Source organism: Anabrus simplex, chromosome 1 (assembly GCF_040414725.1).
Source record: "Anabrus simplex isolate iqAnaSimp1 chromosome 1, ASM4041472v1, whole genome shotgun sequence".
Lineage (NCBI taxonomy): Eukaryota > Metazoa > Arthropoda > Insecta > Orthoptera > Tettigoniidae > Anabrus > Anabrus simplex.
The window spans coordinates 604,696,525-604,715,779 of NC_090265.1; the positions used below are offsets into that span (position 1 = coordinate 604,696,525).

The 19,255-nt window shown below is 40.9% G+C and overlaps 1 long non-coding RNA gene across 1 annotated transcript in view; it reads right to left on the reverse strand.

Moving 5' to 3' along the window:
- LOC136870865 (uncharacterized) overlaps positions 1 to 19,255 on the reverse strand; it is an 882,383-nt gene that overhangs the window by 507,462 nt on the left and 355,666 nt on the right. The window contains exon 4 of the long non-coding RNA XR_011018019.1: positions 14,657 to 14,713. This is a non-coding gene — a long non-coding RNA (uncharacterized lncRNA). The remainder of the gene's footprint in view (positions 1 to 14,656; positions 14,714 to 19,255) is intronic.

Consider the following 19,255-nt stretch of genomic DNA (forward strand, 5'->3'; position numbering starts at 1 on the left):
CTCTACTGTAGTGAATGCTTCTGAACACCAGTCTACGTTCAACTGAACAAACCTGATATGATAACGAATCCCTAATCAGAAAGGTGCAATCTTTTGTCAAGACTCCATTAGTTCTGGGATCTCTCATAGTAGAGTTTGAAAATACCGTCTACACATTATTACAAAACTGATTTAGCACAGAGTTTGCTCACTACCCGTAAGCAGAAGTGCAAAATCTGTTTAGCAATTGGAGAGTTAACGAGTGACGTAGATGTCTTTAGAGTTCGCTAATTGCAGGCAGGTCCATCAACTTTAGCCACAGTTGGATTGGAAGACAGCAAGCAAGCGAGCGAGCGGTAATATAAGGTGCAGGCAGGCAGGCAGCTCTGGCCAGCCAGACACTGCGCGCCTCCTTCTAATTGTTGGTCCGTCAGCTCCTTAATAACCCCGGTGGCGAGTTTCACAACGCTGGCAGCCTCCCCCGCCTTCCCCTTTGGTTGCCAAGGGATGCTTGCTTGCTTGCTTGCTTGTGCTGGACGGTGGTGATCAATACATTGTAAGAGAGGGGGCGAGAAGAAAACGGGTGGCAAGGAGAGGAGGCGAAAAGAGGGACGAGGGTTTCTTCTTGACTGGGCACGCTCACTGCCCAGTCCGCGAACCAGCCCACCATTTCCTTGGTCGGCTAACAACGGCTGACCGCCGCCATATTGCTCCCCCCTCATGTTCACACCCACAGCTCTTTGAAGGAGCCGGCTGTACAGAGAGAACGCTAACTTGTTTGTTGGCAATTACAGTAACAGCCTTCTTGCCACCACTTCTGTCTCAAACAGACCTCGCACACGTCATCTCTTCTTACACAAACAAAACTGTCTCAAATATTAGCATTCCTTTCCCGAGCATTGACTGCTCACTATACAAGAGTGTCATGCTTTACCTGACGAAAAAGTTCGAAGATGACGATCATGTTTTGTTTTTTTCTATTTGCTTTACGTCGCACCGACACAGATATGTCTTATGGCGACGATGGGATAGGAAAGGCCTAGGAAGTGGAAGGAAGCAGCCGTGGCCTTAATTAAGGGACAGCCTGGTGTTAAAATGGGAAACCACGGAAAACCATCTTCAAGGCTGCCGACAGTGGAGCTCGAACACACTATCTCCCAATTACTGGATACTGGCCGCACTTAAGCGACTGCAGCTATCGAGCTCGGTGACGATCATGTCGACAATTTACAACGTTACTTTCTTCTCCTTACTTTTTCAGCATGGGTAAGCTTCAACGTTTGTTATATCTTGACTTTAGCCTCTCTTAATATTTAGGTTCTTTATGGTTCACAGTTTTAACATTCATATAAAACACTATTTTCATCCATAACCCATGCCTGAACGGGCCTCGGAGCCCGCGTTCGATTCCAGGTTGCGTCGTTGGAGTTTAATCTTAAGAGGGCAATTCTCTTCACCTGGAGATTGGGTGTTTGTTCTGTCTTCGACGTTCCTTCATCATACACAAATCAGTCCTCCACCGAAATAACACGCAGCTTTTTATGCACGGCAGACACCGCTCGTCTTCATCCGAGGGATGCATCAAGCTCTAATAGCCAAGAAAAAGGTGAAGAAGTAAAGATCAGCGAAGAGATACTTCGGTTGACCGGGCGAGTTGGCCGTGCGGTTAGCGGTGAGCATTTATGAGCTTAAATCCGGTAGACAGGTTCGAATCCCACTGTCGGCAGCCCTGAAGATGGCTTCCCATGGTTTCCCATTCTCACACCAGGCAAATGGTTGAGCTGTACCTTCATCAAGGCCACGACCGATTTCTTCCCACTCCTAGGCCTTTCCTACCTCATCGTTGCCATAAGGCCTATCTGTGTCGGAGCGACGTAAAGCAAATGGCAAACGAAGGAAAAACTACTTCGTCTGGAAATGTTTACAAATTGCTTTATACGTCGCACCGACACAGTTAACTTAAGTCTTAAGGCAAAGATGGGACGCAAAGGGCTAGGAGTGGGAAGGAAGCGGCTGTGGCCTTAATTAAGGCACAGCCCCAGAATTTTCCTGCTGTGGAAATGGTAAACCATGGAAAACAATATTCAGGCCTGCCTAAACTCGGGTTTCGAACCCACTATCACCCAAATGCAAGCTAAGAGCTGCGCATCCCTAAACACACGGCTAGCTCTCTCGGTTTCAGCTTGAACAGTCGAAAGTCAATATAGATTGAGAAGTCGAGATTCAACGAGGAAAATAACAATGTTGTATGGGCACCTGAAGAAATGGGATAACAATTGAATAAATAAACAAATGTTGGAGAAATTTGATCAGAGATAAAAGGCAAGATTGTAGTAGCTCCAGGAGACTAAGAAGTATCTTCATTCAGTGAACATAAACAAATCACAATAATCGGTAGCAATTTAAGAACTCAGCTACCAACTTCAAAGAAGGTTTCAAGAGACGTTCACATTTGAAGATTACATGATGATTATGATGATTATGATGACGATGCTTGTTGTTTTAAGGGGCCTAATATCTAGGTCATCAGCCCCTCACAATGGTACTTATTTCTAATAAAGTAGAACTATGGTATTTCTCATGTAGCGGTACTAATCACAAGTAGAGTAGTCTCCCGGTGTTCCACACATTATGGCACTACTCATAAGTAATATACGTCGCACAGGTAACGCAGACCTATGGTGTTTCTCACAATGGCGCCACGCATAGGCAATTTTAAACCCATGGTGTTCCTCGCCTAGGTGTACTAATCACAGGGACCTGAACCATCTCATGGTGTTCCTCATTTAGTGGGTACTCACTGTGTCGCTCATAAAGTGGTACTAACCGCAGGCAACGCCCAGACCCGCGGTGTTTCTCACATAATGGTACTAGTCACAGGCAACGTAAACATGTGGTGTTCCGCACATAGTGGCACTAATCACAGGTATTGTAAACCCACAGTGAACCACACCCTGCTGCTACTTATCACAAACCTGTTGTGTACTTAACATAGTGGTGCTGCTCGCAAGTAAAGGCGACCCGTGGCGTTCACCACGTGATGGTACTAATCACAAGTAGTCTCGTGGTTCTAATGCATTCATCACTTGGTTGGTCCTTTAGTCGCCTCTTACAATAGGCAGGGGATACCGTGGGTGTTTTCTTCTTCCGCGTCCCCATGCACAGCTGGATTGTAGATTATAATTTGACTATCAAAGTATACTACCAGGCGAGTTGGCCGTGCGGTTAGGGGCGCGCGGCTGTGAGCTTGAATTCAGGAGATTCGAATCCCACTGTCGGCAGCCCTGAAGATGGTTTTCCGTGGTTTCCCATTTTCACATTAGGCAAATGCTGGAGCTGTACCATAATAAAGGCCATGGCCGCTTCCTTCAAACTCCTAGGCCTTTCCTATCCCATCGTCGCCATAAGACCTATCTGTGTCGGTGTGACGTAAAGCCACTAGCAAAGTATACTAGAATATCTACGCATTTTTTATCATGTTAAATAGGCCAACAAAGCAACGGATAGCTACAGTATATCCACACAGGACATGGAAGTCTCAGAATGAGTGAAAAGTAAGGCCTTCCAAAACCCGTACGTAACCTTGCCACGCACTGGTATAGAGTTCTTAGCCTTAGCCCAGTGGAATTAACTTGAAACTCATTCCTGTTATAGGCTGAGACAACTTCAAGCCAAATGTATGTAATCTTAAATCATAATTTAAACCTTATGTCAAAACAGAACATGTATCACATACCGACGCCTAAGAAGGAATACCTCGTATCCGAAAATGTTCTTCCTGTCAATTATTTTCCTTAAGACTGGTCAAGCCTACCAGTCCGTATGGATATGCAGTTCATCAGAACAATTTCCGTTGGGTTCATTTTGGTATGCCAATGTATAAAGGTAAATGGACCTTATATACAGTATACTGAGTGCGTAAATACGTCATGAAAACATACATCCCTGCTATTTGCTTTACGTCGCACCGACACAGATAGGTTTTATGGCGACGATGGGATAAGAAAGGCCTAGGAGTGGGATGAAGCGGCCGTGGCCTTGATTAAGGTACAGCCCCAGCATTTTCCTGGTGGGAAAATGGGAAACCTCGAAAAACCATCTTCAGGGCTGCCGACAGTGGGGTGGGGTTCGAACCCACTATCTCGCAAATGCAAGCCCACAGCTGCGCCTCCCTAACCGCACGGCCAACTCGCCCGGTACATACATCCGTAGAGTACGGTTCATTTTCCTTCACACGTAACCATAGGAAAATGAATACAACGAAAATTATTCTGATGGAGTACATTTTCACATGTGGTTGCGAGTCGTAATCTGTCTTAAGAAACATAACGGATCGGAAGTGCATTGTGACATAGGCCTACGAGGTGTTGAAGTGTTGAAGAACCGGAGAAATGTCGGTCCGTTATGGACAATTCAATGAAAAAGAATGCGCCCTTATTTCAATAATAATAATAATAATAATAATAATAATAATAATAATAATAATAATAATAATAATAATAATAATGTTAACGTTACTGCAACTTCCATCGGTCTCAGGAGATGCCAGTGTGCCACATTTTGTTATTAGAAGTGTATTTTCAAGGCGTCGGCAAATCTACTCTGACTGAAATGTCATGAACATTATTACATCTTTCATTGGTGAAAATAGGTAGTCTACCATTTGACGTGTTGAACTGCTTGTCCCGACTGCCCCCGCTCTTCTGCTTCAGGAGTAGACTGCACAGTGAGTAACCTGTTCGTTTCCATCTCCATCTGAGGCCTATCCATCGCATTGGGTATCTTTCTTTATATTGTCGAAAAACTGAAGAACTTCCTGAAAACGTGCAGAGAAGGTCTCCTTTGTATTTCAAGTCATCTATGTTGAAGCAATGTCACTAGTGACAACAGAATATCTATAGCTAGGAAAGCCTTCCAGAACAAAAAAAAATCTGCTAACCAGTAAGGACTGTTATGAATAAAACGCTGTCTACTGTATTGATCTAATTCGATTTAGGATAGCCTAATTATTCCACAAACAATTATGCTTGACAATGAATGGCAATATTTCTCTAATAGGTGGCTATTTACATAGTCTTTAGTCTTTGCAGCGGGATGACAAAGGCAACCCTTCCGTAATATTGATTAACAGCCCTTAAACTTTCACTTGGATTCGGAATCACTTCACACAGCAGCCGCACGCAGACATTTTAACACACTAACTGTAGACTATCACAACACACAACTGCTCGACTGCAGACAAGTCCGATAACTTGCACAATCAACTCCAACACAGTTAGCTCACAGTCAAAGTGGTTGCTCCTCATATTGACCTAATCAGCGCCTATCATTCGACAATAGGGCAGCACGACGAACACTAACGATACTTTAGCATTACTCTCCGACACACTACACCAGTACAGTCAGCGACACAACAATGCAAAGCAGCACTCCTCTCTAACAGTATACCGCGACGACACTCAACCTGGTGAAACACTTACCACTCACACGGCGACACCCACACCAAGAACAACAAAAAAAACACTACGGCTGTTCAACTCCACACTTGTTCGTGGCTAGCCTCCATGTATGTCCCTGGTGATGGTGTACTGGAATCTTTGTTGCTCGGCGGGAAATAGAACATTCGATTTTCGCTTTCCGTAAAGACCATCCAGACACCAGGTGAAAGCACAATATAAGGAGAGGCCGGTACGTGCCCTCAGGCCGATTGGGACGTCCCCGGCGTGACTCACTCGTCCCTTTCACGAAATACCGAAAAGGATTACAGCAGGGCAGACAGTAGCATTAGCACATAACAATACATAGGCCTAAACATCGGTTCTTGCAAATGGATGTGACAAATTGTTATTGGGAAAGTTGGAAGGATATAGGTTGTAACCCGCAGATGTATGGGTGTCGATAAGACTGACTCAAATAAATTGTACACAAAGGATAAATAACTACGAGATTCTCAAGGAAGTTGGCGAAAAAAAATTTAATATGATCTAGACTATGATATTGGAAAGAATAAGAAAGCAAAAACGGTGAGATATCTTCATACGTAGTACGTCCTTAGCAAAATCTTCGAAGAAAAATGCACAGTTCTAGCCCTTCAGGCAAGCAACTGAATCCTAGAGATATGAGCTACGAATTTTAGGTAAATAAAATATAAAAAAGTACGAGAATGTATTCTCTATACATTCCTAAAAATTGCAATCCTTTTCTTATTCATCGTTATCCAGTCGATTAGATTAGCAGTTTGCCTTTTTCTACCACTATGAGCGCTAATGTGAGTCAATGCATTGTTTCACTTAAGCACCACTACAAGCGCTAATGTGAGTTGATGTAGAGTTTCACTTAAGCCCTTATAACTACGTTTGGTGTGAACATATTCAAAAAGTAAAAAAAAACGCCTGAGAGTATTGAACTAAGGAAGACATTACAGAAATAATTATGCAAATAAATTAATTTGGATAGGATCTGAATAAAAAACGAGTAATGAAACAAGCGGTATTAGGCTGTTTTTCCGAAATCGCATGTAGGCCGGAAGTGATTTTCGAATTTTTTTTTTAAGTTTGATGGAGCTATCCAAGACTCGCAATTTGAAACCTTTCTGGGCACGTTAGCCCTTTATGTATCGTTTACATTCAAATTTCGTAGTATGGAGACACCTACTTTATATGTTTAAGCAATGTTTCCAACATTCAGAGTTGTTGAAAGGAGCGGAGAAGGACGATCAAGGAAATCGTATTCTGAAAATTTGGCTACGGGAATGACCTGCAGGTCTTTATACACACCTGAAAGGAACGCTAAAGGCAGAACTCTGTCACACGACTACTGTCACAGTTCAGCACATTGAAGGAAGAGTGATTCCTACTGTTCCGTAGGAAGAATATACCTCAAGGTTTACCTGGGGATGAGATGTCTACAAAAGAGTAGATAATACTGTGAGTGATCTTGATCTTGCCCTAAAGAATTTCTTTACAGTCTAACGCCAAACGGCATATCGCCACACAAACTGAGAATTAAGAAAGATTCTATAATCATCACTGAGAAATTTACACTGGTGTTCTGTAACTTTTTTATCCTTGATCTCTTTTATTTTTCATTAAACTACTGCGCTGTTTATTTTTCGCGATTACCGAGCTCGATAGCTGCAGTCGCTGAAGTGCGGACAGTATCCAGTAATCGGGACATAGTGGGTTCGAACCCCCCTGTCAGCAGCCCTGAAGATGGTTTTCCGTGGTTTCCCATTTTTACACCAGGCAAATGCTGGGGCTGTACCTTAATTAAGTCCACGGCCGCTTCCTTCCCATTCCTAGGCCCTTCCTATCCCATTGTTGCCATAAGACATAGGTGGGACGTAAAGCAAATAGGGAAAAAAATTTAAAAAACTCGCGATATAAAATAAAGAAATCGGAGTGTTCTTTTCTTACCAGATTAAAATATGGCAAACCTCTTCGTGCCAACAGTCGTTTCTTCGGTCATCTGCATCAACTGCCCACGTTTCTGCACCTTAACAGAAAACCGTAAACGCTAGAGCGTTTAACAACCTAAATTTAAGCGTCTCTTTATAGAGTGATTTTTCGAGATGAGAGAGAGCCTCCTGGTGGTAAAATTCTACATGATATGTCCTCGGTTGAGTTGTCATACAGAGACAGTACGCTCAAACTCTCATCATAATCCTCACCTTATCTTCATTTGTTTGTGTGTAACTTGTGTTGACGTCTAACGTTTACACTACAGAAGGTTACTTTGAATAAAGTTGGAACTCTGATACCTGAAACGGTGTAATTCGTGGTAAAATCTTCATCTAATACCCACCCTTATCTACAATGATTGTTAAACGTAGCTCAGGCAGTAGAGCTCTGGCTTTCTCAGTTTAAGTTGCGGGTTCGATCCCGGCTCAGTCCGGTGGTACTTGCAGGTGTTCAAACACGTCAGCCACACCTGTCGATAGACTTCCCGACGCAGAAAAAATTCCGTCACCTCGGCATTTCCGAAAACCGTAAATGTAGTTAATGGGACGTGTATTTTTCTTCTTCTTCTTCTTCTATTATTATTATTATTATTATTAATAATCTTTCTACGGTAGAGTCTTCTAGGGACCACATGACATTTTCAGTGCTTCATCATTTATTGTTCGTTCATATTCTTCTTCTCTTCCTCCTCCAATACTCCTTCATTTGCTCACTATGTCTCCTTTTCCTCTCATCGGACCACTTTGAGTTTGTTTCATTCCCTACCGATGTTGGAATCCTTCCATTGTTAACATTTTCTTTCTTCCTAGAAATCTCTCTCCCTCTCTGTTGCTTCTTCTTTCCTTATGTTGTTTCTTTCCAAACCTTTCTTGACTTCATGAATCCATGTTGTTGTTGACTCCTTGTTACAAAGATATTTGAAGATCTGTTTGGTTAACCTTTTGTCATCCAGTCTGTAGTCCAACTCTTTGGCAGAATGGTCAGCGTAGTGGCCTTCGATTCAGAGGGCCCCGGGTTCGATTCCCGGCCGGGTCGGGGATTTTAACTTTCATTGATTAATTCCAATGGTCCGGGGGCTGGGTGTTTGTGCTGTCCCCAACATCCCTGCAACTCAAACACCACACATAACACTATCCTCACTACAATAACACGCAGTTACCTACACATGGCAGATGCCGTCCACCCTCATCGGAGGGTCTGCCTTACAAGGGCTGCAATCGGCTAGACATAGCCACACGAAATTATTTATCCAGTCTGTATAAATGTCAAGAAAAAACATCAATCGCTTCTTCCACATTGTAACTATTATGTTTTCAATGTTCCGGTATATTCATCATTAATTATTTACAGAGTTCTGTAGTTGTTAATAATAATAATAATAATAATAATAATAATAATAATAATAATAATAATAATGATAATGTTATTTGTTTTACGTCCCACTAACTACTTTTACGGTCTTCGGAGACGCCTATGTGTCGGAATTTAGTCCCGCAGGAGTTCTTTTACGGGCCAGTAAATCTACCGACACGAAGCTGTCGTATTTGAGCTCCTTCAAATACCACCGGACTGAGGCAGGATCGAACCTGCCAAGTTGGGGTTAGAAGGCCTGCGCCTTAACGGTCTGAGCCACTCAGCCCGGCTCTGTAGTTCTTAGAGGACCGAGTATTTTCTGTATAATTTCTCTTACCAGTACTTCTAATTTATTCATTATTATTATTATTATTATTATTATTGTTATTATTATTATTAATTATTATTATTATTTGTTCAGATAAGTTTCTCGTTTTCATATTCAACCCCAGGCTACAGCAGTTCGTTCACTTCGATGCTCGGCGTCTCCGAAGACCTTAAAAAAGTAGTTAGTGGGACGTAAAACAAATAACATTATTATTACTTCGATGCTCATATTTGAACATCGTCGTTGCCGGGACAAAACCTCCTCAAAGTTCTTAGCTAAAATATTTCAAATAGGAGGTTTTGTCCCGGTAACGATGACATTCTTTAATATCAACTGAAGATACTGGCTTTTATCACATGTATGTATGTATGTATGTATGTATGTATGTATGTATGTATGTATGTATGTATGTATGTATTCGTATGTTCAGTCCGTCAGCGTTGCCGCTGGTGGGATCCTCAACAGCTCTGCCATCAGCTGTCATAGATGGCCTAGGCATCACTGAAGAGGCGTACTAGGGAAATGAGGAGTGAGGTAGTTTCCCGTTGCTTTCCTCAGCGAGCCAGAGTTGCTATTACATATCTGTCTGCTAAGGCCACTGAAATGCATACACCAACCAACCCTATGAGCAACATTTTCACATCATTCATAGCAGGGGCTGGCTGCATAAGGATTGGCATTACTAGCATCGCTCATACCTCAGTCACTTTCATATTGTCAAAGCCAAGGATAAGAGAGAGACAGATCTATGAAAGAAACAAAATTGATATAGCCCATACCAGAAGACATAGTGCACTTTTATCAGATACAACAAGTCCGTAAAGGGCTCACTCGGGCCAGGAGGAGGGGAACGACCCAACTGCAGCTTCTATTGATTTTGCATGACAGATACAGTACTTAATGGACTGCCGCTAATTCTGTTGAACTTCTAAGAGAAGGGCTAGAGTAAGACAACCTAGTAACACGTACACACATAGCCTTGGCAAATTATTATTCATTTTCTTGACAAGCAAAGGGAGTGAAAGGAAGTTACAAATATGACTTTTATTCAAGGGGATATTCGCTTACGTGTAATTACTTTATAAATGATTACTTATTGAATGATAGGCCTACTGGCGAAAAACACAGCGAAACATAACAGCGGTAATATTAAAACGACGCCGGACAAATCAGTGTATTTAGCTGTCAGTAGGGTCGTGTAGATTAATAACTTCTTCGGAACATATTTCAGACACTTCGTCGGTACTACTTCTCCGTATTCTTATAATTATTCTCATTCTTCTTATTATTATTATTACAAGAAGTGGAAGAAGAAGAAGAAGAAGAAGAAGGAAGAAAAATAGGAGGAGATTGACGGACCCGTTATTTACGACGTCACTGTCTTACGTCTATTGCAAATGATGTCATGGCTTATTGATATAGAATATCAGATATTAGTTGTTCTATGTACTATATTGGCGGAAAGAGGTGAGGAGGAAGAACTTGCGTGGTAACCAGACATCACTAATTAAAAATCAGTCAAGTCTTCAAATAGTTCATTTCCAAAAATCCCATCGGATCAAAATATTGTACCGAACGAAATTTGCCTCGAATTTACTTTTAAACCATATTTATTCCATGAATAGCTGTAGTACCCGGCGACGCTCGAATACTTTTTGAATGTCTCCCTTTAAGATTTGTATTACCAGTTAGTTATGTGTGAAAATTTTTATAGCATTTCTTTGAAATATTGATTGATATTTTACCATCTGTTATGTAGTTTTAGACTTACTTAGATGTGTTTTATTTCAAGTTTTAGATTATTTAATTTTTCAGTAAAACATTGCTCTTGTGGAAGCTCTAATTGACTGGGAAGTATTTGATCCTTTCAAAAAAAGAATAAGTGATAACTATATGTATTTACCCGTCGCGCTATAAATATCACGTACACGATTTCTACTGTTATCCAATCAGCCTTGCTACTCGAAAAGCAGTGGATTCAACACTAACCTCTGTCATTTTAGATTATTTACTTTTAAGCCCCTCCCACTCCCACCCCCGTCTCAATGGAGGCTAAATGTGTACTTAAACGGTATCCAGAGCGTAAAAATTCGTGTCAGCGACAAATAAACAATGGATGTAACATAATAAATATAGGTTATTTTCCATTAGTTTTACACGTCACCTCCTCCCATTTCCCACCTCCAGCGGGGCCTGTGATGTTTCATCTCCATAGCACTGTTTTTTTCAGATGGTAAGTTATTTTGTGTATGCCTACCAAGTATCGTCGAGAGCTCTTCTGGAACATACATCTACAATCTCGGTTACTTTTACATTCATTTTTACCCCTTCTCAACCTCCATACTGATTGCGGCTTAAGTATAACTTAACTATGCAGTGTGTCACAGTTCAACTCAGCGACCTCGTAAGCAATGTATTCGACATTAATATCAGTCATTTTCGTTTATTTTTATATTTCACCACCTCCCCTAGTAGTGCTAGGGTGATTTGCCCCCACGGTATTTTTTCATATAGTAAGTCATATGTGTACTAAGTTTGTATGAGGGCTGTGCTACAATAAACACACATACATCCGTAATTTTGGTCATTTTGAACATTTTCTTTTCCGATCCTTCTCATCTCCATGCCGATGGGGGCTGAATAACGACATCCGGAGTGTCATTATTCACCTCAGCGACCCCAAAAAATATGGACTGTACATTAATATTTATGTTTGTCTATTATTTTTATATTTCTTTGTATATTATTTTTATATTTCACCGGTCTTTCTGTGTTATTTATCATTCATCCCCGCTCCATGGCAATTTCTTCTGTACAGTAAGTCATGTGTGTACCAAGTTTGGTTGAGAGGTACAGTAAGCTTATACTAGAACATATTACACAAATACGTCCTTAAACTCGGTCACTTTGGATATGTTCTTTTCACCCATTCTCATCCCCCTGCTGTCCAACTCGTTGGCTGAATGGTCAGCGTACTGGCCTTCGGTTCAGAAGGTCCCGGGTTCGATTCCTGGACATGTCGGGGATTTGAATCCTCATTGGTTAATTCCATCGGCAAGGGGGCTGGGTATTTGTGCTGTCCACAACATCCCTGCAACTCACACACCACACATAACACTATCCTCCATCACAAAAACACGCTGTTATGTACGCATAGCAGATGTCGCCCAGCCTAATCGGAGGGTCTGCCTTACCAGGGCTGCACTTGGCTACACATAGCCACACTAAATTATTATACCCCCTGCTGATTGGGACTGAACATCATTGTAAACAACAACCAGAGTGTCAGAATTCATGTCAGCGACCCGAAAACTATGGATTAGACAGACACATCGGTCGTTTTCGGTTACTTTTTACCCTTCACCGCTACTTTAGGGGCTAGGGGTCCCTTACCCCTAAAGTATTCGTTTCCAGACAGTAAGTCCAATTTTGGTTGAGACCTACGCTGGAATATACAGACACACGTCCATTATCTCGGTCATTTTGGATATTTTGCTCTCCACTTTTTCTCATCCCTGTGCGAAAGGAGGCTGAAATTGGACTTCAATGAATCCGGAGCGTTACTATGCATCTCAGCGACCCCGAAAATGGATTCGACACTATTTTCGATTACATCTACATCTCATCCCTCTCTTAGGGGTGCTACAGTTGTCACACTTCCACACAGTTTGTCTCCTGATAGTAAGTCGTAAGTGTACCAAGTTTGGTTGAAATCACTCCGGTAGTTCCAAAAAATATGGATTCAACACTAATATAGGGAGATTTTAGTTATAATTATATGGCAGGAGGAGGACTTCCAGGCTCTTTTAATACAGGGTGAGCGAGTTCTCTACGGCAAAAAGGAGGAAGGTGATTCGGCAGGTGATGAGAAGGATAACAAAGCCAAGATGTACAGTACCGTCCAGGTCACTACAGTTTTTGTAGTAACACTGTATGCCGTTAGTACAGCAACTGCGCATCCAGACCTGCATCTGATGACGGTAGTACAACTAGCAGTCCATAGAAACAATAATAAAATACGCAATTAAATGTTAAGTTAGTGTAAACAGTGAGTGCGTGCGAGATTTTTCTATCCCGCAGTCTTCGGGCAGACTGTTGTTGAGTGCATCTCGTGTAACAGGGTTGATGCTGATGGAGGTGATTATTGTTTTAGGGAGAAATACAACTGGGCAACTATCTCTCTTAACATTAATCAGAGGAGAAAATATTGAAGTGGTCCGACACTTCGGAAACTTCAGGTACCGGCCAAAGAAAATCAAGGGCCACGAAGGGCGTGAAAATGAAAGACCCACCCTAGACATCGACGTAAAATACCGTCGGGGTCAGAAAAGAACAAGAGTTCACCAGAGGAGGTCAAATATAGTAATTAAAGTGAGAAGCCTGGTACAAGTGTGTGAAAGCAATGTGACGACTCAGCTAAGGACCCCTTGGTCGCCCACCCATACTCCCAAGTAAAGAGCCCCTGGGGACCCCTTTCAGTCGCCTGTTACGACAGGCAGGGGATACCGTGGATGTTATTCAAACCCCCTTCCATAGGGCTGGGGGGAGGGGGCGGGCAATGCTGGTCTAGGTGAGAAATAAACGTCACAGCAGCTAATCGAAGCGTCTCTGCCGGCACACTGGAGGCAACACAACACGATAAATGTTCTCCTGTAGCTGTGATGATCTGTAATTAACAAATAGCAGTAGTGAACTAGACCATACTTCTTGGCTTTCTATCCTCCTTATCATCGCCCCAGTCACTTCCCTGGCTTTTGTCAGTTTGTATACTAGAGTGTAAAGTCCTCAATCTATAAGAGCTAATTTGATTCGTGCATTGCAGGAATTTATATGGGCAGAAATTAATGTGCCACAAGGATCTCCAATCTTCCGTAAGGAGAAGGCACTATTATACGACCTCCAATCATATGAATTTGTGTTCGAGTCCTGTTCTGAATTCAGAAAACATTTTAAAAAATCGTTTTAATGAATTCAAACTTGTCTCGATCGTGGTAACCGTACTGCTTCCATTTGTCCTTCCACTGAGAGACTGGCCATTTCCAGCCCAGTCTAGGTGGACCATGCATTATTGAGGATGACATTTAGCTGTCACCGACAAAGCTGAATTTACATAAAGGTAACTAACAGCAGGCTGAAGGGGAGGTGCATTATTGACGAAGGGAGCTGATCGGCTCACTAGGGCGGTACAATCTGGCATATCAGGCGACCGCATGGCTGGTCGAAGGAGAATGGAATTATTCATCACAGCAAGTCATCATTCTAAACTGTGACCTGGCGCACTTCTATACACAATAACACACACACACACATAGAAACTAGGTATTCTTTGAAGTACGTCAGTATAATGATTACTACAGAATTAGTCTTCAATCATGGCAATTGCCGTGAGAGCCCATCTTATTTAAAATGTACAGTTAAAATGTTCTCAGCACGGAAAACTTTTAATAATACAATATACCATGTTGTAATCTGCCATGTACGACAATTTAACGGGTTAATCAATAGATAATCAAATGATAAGTATTTAAAAACTCACCATTAAATAGATGCCTTTATTAGATGATCTGGGCAAATCAACGTAACATGCTGGGAGCTAGAATAGAAAAGAAGATGTACAGTAATTACAATCATTATAGAATAAAGTATGCAAGGAATAATCAAGGAAAGATGGAAAGAGAGAGTATGAGCGTATTTCTAGTAGGAAAATAATGCAAATATTATACGTATATACACAATTTGTGACTAACACACAGGGTAGCTGCTAGCATTCCATTGACGTGATTCAAATCCGGTAAATCGCGGGTTGGATTTTCACTTAGAAATCCTAAAAATGACCCAGAGTGGCCCCAACAATCCTAAAAATACCTAACGTAACCTGAAGAAAGCATGCACAAATTCCCCCACTCCTGTATACATTGTATGGGAAAATCCCAGTAATAAAGAGGATCGGGATAATAAGAATGTTATTGGCATACATATCGGTCGATGGATTGCCAGAAGGCAAGAGACTCTCCCTAGTCAGACACTAACCTTACTGCAAAACTTCAAAGTTCCATTCTACAAATATAAATAATAGTAATACAGATTCTGGGGGACCTTCAACAGATCATTCATTTCCATCTATACCTGAGAACGTGATAAATACTCTTCCCTAAAAGGAGAAGACAATAATAACATTAACAATAAAAATTTCTACTTTTTCCTTGTTCGTAAATTATGTTGAAATTGAAACCTCATTGTATTCCGGATCCGAATGGTCATCCTCATTGATTTATTTATTTATTTATTTATTTATTTATTTATGGTACGTATTGTATACAAGCCCACACACAAGCTACTTTATGTGGGATTCACTGAAATGTAGATTGGATTATTGTAATTGTGAATAATGTGAATAAAATATTAAATTTGATTATTTATTTAATACATCTCTTCGTGCTAGTAAATCTGTCAGCACAAGGCGGCCTTACTTAAACTCTGCTCAAGACAGTTCTCATCCAGAGTCAACTGGAGCAAAGTAAGGTAATATAGTTTTTCAACTAGAACTGATCAGACGCTTGGTCCCAGTTCGACATTTTTACTTTCGAACACCGGAGTGATTCTCAATTTGAAATATTTACCTTTGAACAACAGTATAGTTAATGGAAGTTATACTCGTTAGAGGGTTGATTTTTATCCTCAAATTTAATTTACCCTGCTATCCTGTATCACTACCCTCTATTATTACTCCAAATATTTCTGAAGTGGAAAGTGCTATTGATATGCTGTTTTCAAAGGAAGGAGGACTCATGATTGTAGCCCATACAAATATTTTAATATTATTAATTAATAATTAATTATAATTAATTGGTTATAATAGTTAATATTTAATAGTCATGAACATACATATAAATATATATTTATTGAACCCTTGGAAGTCCATAAAGGATACCTACCTTCCTTACCTATTAGCAATTAGCATGAGATCTGTCTCTTGGGACGTTAAGGGGTTCTTCGTCACTTGCTTAGGTAAGACGCGTGTTTCAGTATTATCTAGTCTATCTACTTAAATGAAAAATCAACTCTAAGAAAATTTGTGGTTTATTTAAGAAATATTTAAATGAGGAAAATTCAAAAACACAACATTATAATTCGAACTATCTTGTCCGGTAAACACAACACCAAATAAAACGCGCGTCTTTTACCAGATTTCCTCGGAAACTGCTTAGCAACCTCAAATCTGTATTACTAAGGACCAATTGTCTCACAGATAATTACAGGACACTCATTCATTTTAATAAATATATTTATTTAATCGACACTTTATTATGTATCCATGCACCCTCGACACGTGCGAGTGACGTTACAATTCATAGCGTGAGAAGGAAAGTGGCAACCTTCTCGCCTCGTGCCGCCTCTGCGAGATAAAAAAATGTATTCGAGCTTCTCATTGCGATTTATATGGGGCCTCATGTTGTAACATTGAGACTCTAATTTCTTGGGACACAAGGGTCATGGGTTCAATATATATTTATATAAGCAGAAAAGGTATAACACAGTAATACTGCCTTGAGGAATTCCCCTCTTAATGATTACAGGATGAGATAAAGCTTCACCTTCTCTAATTGTTTGAGTTCCATTTTCTAGAAATATAGCCACCCCTTCAGTCGCTCGTTTGTCTAGTCCAATTGGGCTCTTTTTTTGCCAGCAGTCTTCCATGATCTATCATATTAAATGCCTAATATAGGTCAATCGCGATACAATCGATTTGACCTCCTAAATATCTGCTATGTCTTCTGGAATCCTACAAGTTGAGCTTTAGTGGAGTAACACTTCCTAAACCCGAGCTGCCTTCAATCGGGCCAATTATTAATTTCGCAAACATGTCCAATATAATCAGAAAGAACACTTTCCCAATGCTTACGTACAACACATGTCAAACTGACTGGCCTGTAATTTTCAGATCTATGTCTATCACTCTTTCCTTTACAGATAGGGACTACTGTAGCGACTATCCATTCATTTAGTATAGCTCCTTCATACAAACAGCACTCAAATTGGACGTAGTGCCCGAAGTACTTATTGGATTACTGTTTGCATCTGTATTCTCTGTACGTACAAATCATAACAAAATGAAGTCATAAGGCAGACACTGTGTGTTATATGAGACGGTTGTTCTGTATAACTCCAGCGACACAGAGGTGACAAAGTGTTGGTATACAATTACAGGTTATAAATGCAAAGTGAGGATATAGTTTTCCAGAAAGAGGCTGTTTGTTTAGTAAATGTGTGTGAGCTGCTCCCTTACCTGCAACACAATATCCCTATTGTAATGAAACCTCTCCTCGACTACACAATCTTTATTAAAATCTACAGCTTCGCATTTCGTTAAGGTAAGGTATGCCACTGCGGTCGCCTCTTTGTCGTTAACCGAGCTCTCCTACTGTATAACTGGGAGACAGCAATGAGACCAAACTCGAAACCTCATACTGTACTCTCAAGTTGTACGTCTCCAGATTCTCAGTAGTATTTCCAAACATCAAGGTAAAATGCATATAAAGTGACGTTCAAAGGAAGAAATGAGTATTTTGTCGCTGGTGTAAATTTTACAAGACAGTTAAAAGCAAGGCTTTTTCAATAATAATTATCAATTCTCCAGTGCATACCACTTTCGACGTTTCTTTCTGAATATCAGAATACCATATCAGAGTCACTAAGCTATATGCTAGACCCAACTGTGAGGTTTGATCGGAGTTCAGACCAGCCACACGACGTTAACAACGAGAAGGCCATATACGAACCCACAGTGCCCTACTATAAATATAAATAAAACCTCGACCATATTGAGGTGATTGGACTGACGATGCGTGCTCGTGGAGATTACTGGTTCTGCTGTAGCCGAGTTGAAAAAGTTATATTCATTATCATTTATTTCTTCCCCGTTTCTGCTTCCGTGCGATGTATATCAATAAAATGTAACTATTACTAGAATGTAAAGATTACAATTTTATTTCAAGAAGTAAAAGTAACGATGAAAAATAAAAATTACAAAGAATGTAATCGTTACAATTAATCCGATTACTTTTAATTACTTCCCAACTCTGCTGATGTCATATATGCTTCTGATGGCTGAAAAATACCTCTTCCTTACATGGCTTCTGAACGAGGTAGCTGAGGCATGAAATGCGGTGCCAAGATATTTGAATTAATTCATAATTACGAGGTCCTCCACACTGCATTCTGCCATTAGTCGTGATCCTTTCTCCTACGTGCAGTGGAACTATGTTTCCTATGTGTTTCAAATGTGACTTCAAATCATTTTCATCCTTGTTTTGAACGTGACATCCAGTACCGGAACGAATTTAAGGACATTTCCAAGTCTAGTGTAAAAATAGGAAACGGCGGAAAACCACCTTCAGGGCTGCCGACAGTGGGGTTCGAACCCACTATATCCCGGATGCAAGCTCACAGCTGCGCGCCCCTAACCGCATAGCCAACTCGCCCGGTAACATCTTATCTGACCCAGTCTATGTGTATACACATGTAGAATATCACTCACTCACTAGTTCACTCAATACGACATTTCAGAAATCACCAAACCAAAGAATAAATTTTTTGAAAAATCCAACCTTTGAATGGTAAAAATAACAGAATAAGAACACAACATCTGGGCATTATTTCCGAGCGATAGGTCGCGGGCTACAGTACTAGACAACTTTTATGCCGACAGAGGAGGAGTTCTGGGCATCTCCTGGTCATTCTTTGGAGATTATAAGAACCAGGAAGATTTTCTTTCTTAATATGAAAAATAGGTGAAATTGTTTATTAAAACAAAAACCATGTGAAAAATGGTAAGTCCGCTATTAGTTTACATTTTGAAACAAACAAACCAACCAACCCCGACGCAACTGCCCACCAAGACGACTGTTGCCCTTCCAGATGGACTAATGACTGGAGTCTTATGTATCCATTACGATGACATCTTTAACCGACCTGCTTGGCTACCTTGACTGGTTTCGCTGTCTCTCGTAGCATACAGCTACTCAGTTCATCTTATAAGGGCAAGTGGACCATGTGCCGCTAGTACAAAAGTATAACCGGTGGACAGGCCAGAAATCGAACCAGAGGCTTCCCAGTAAGAGGCAGGCATGCTACA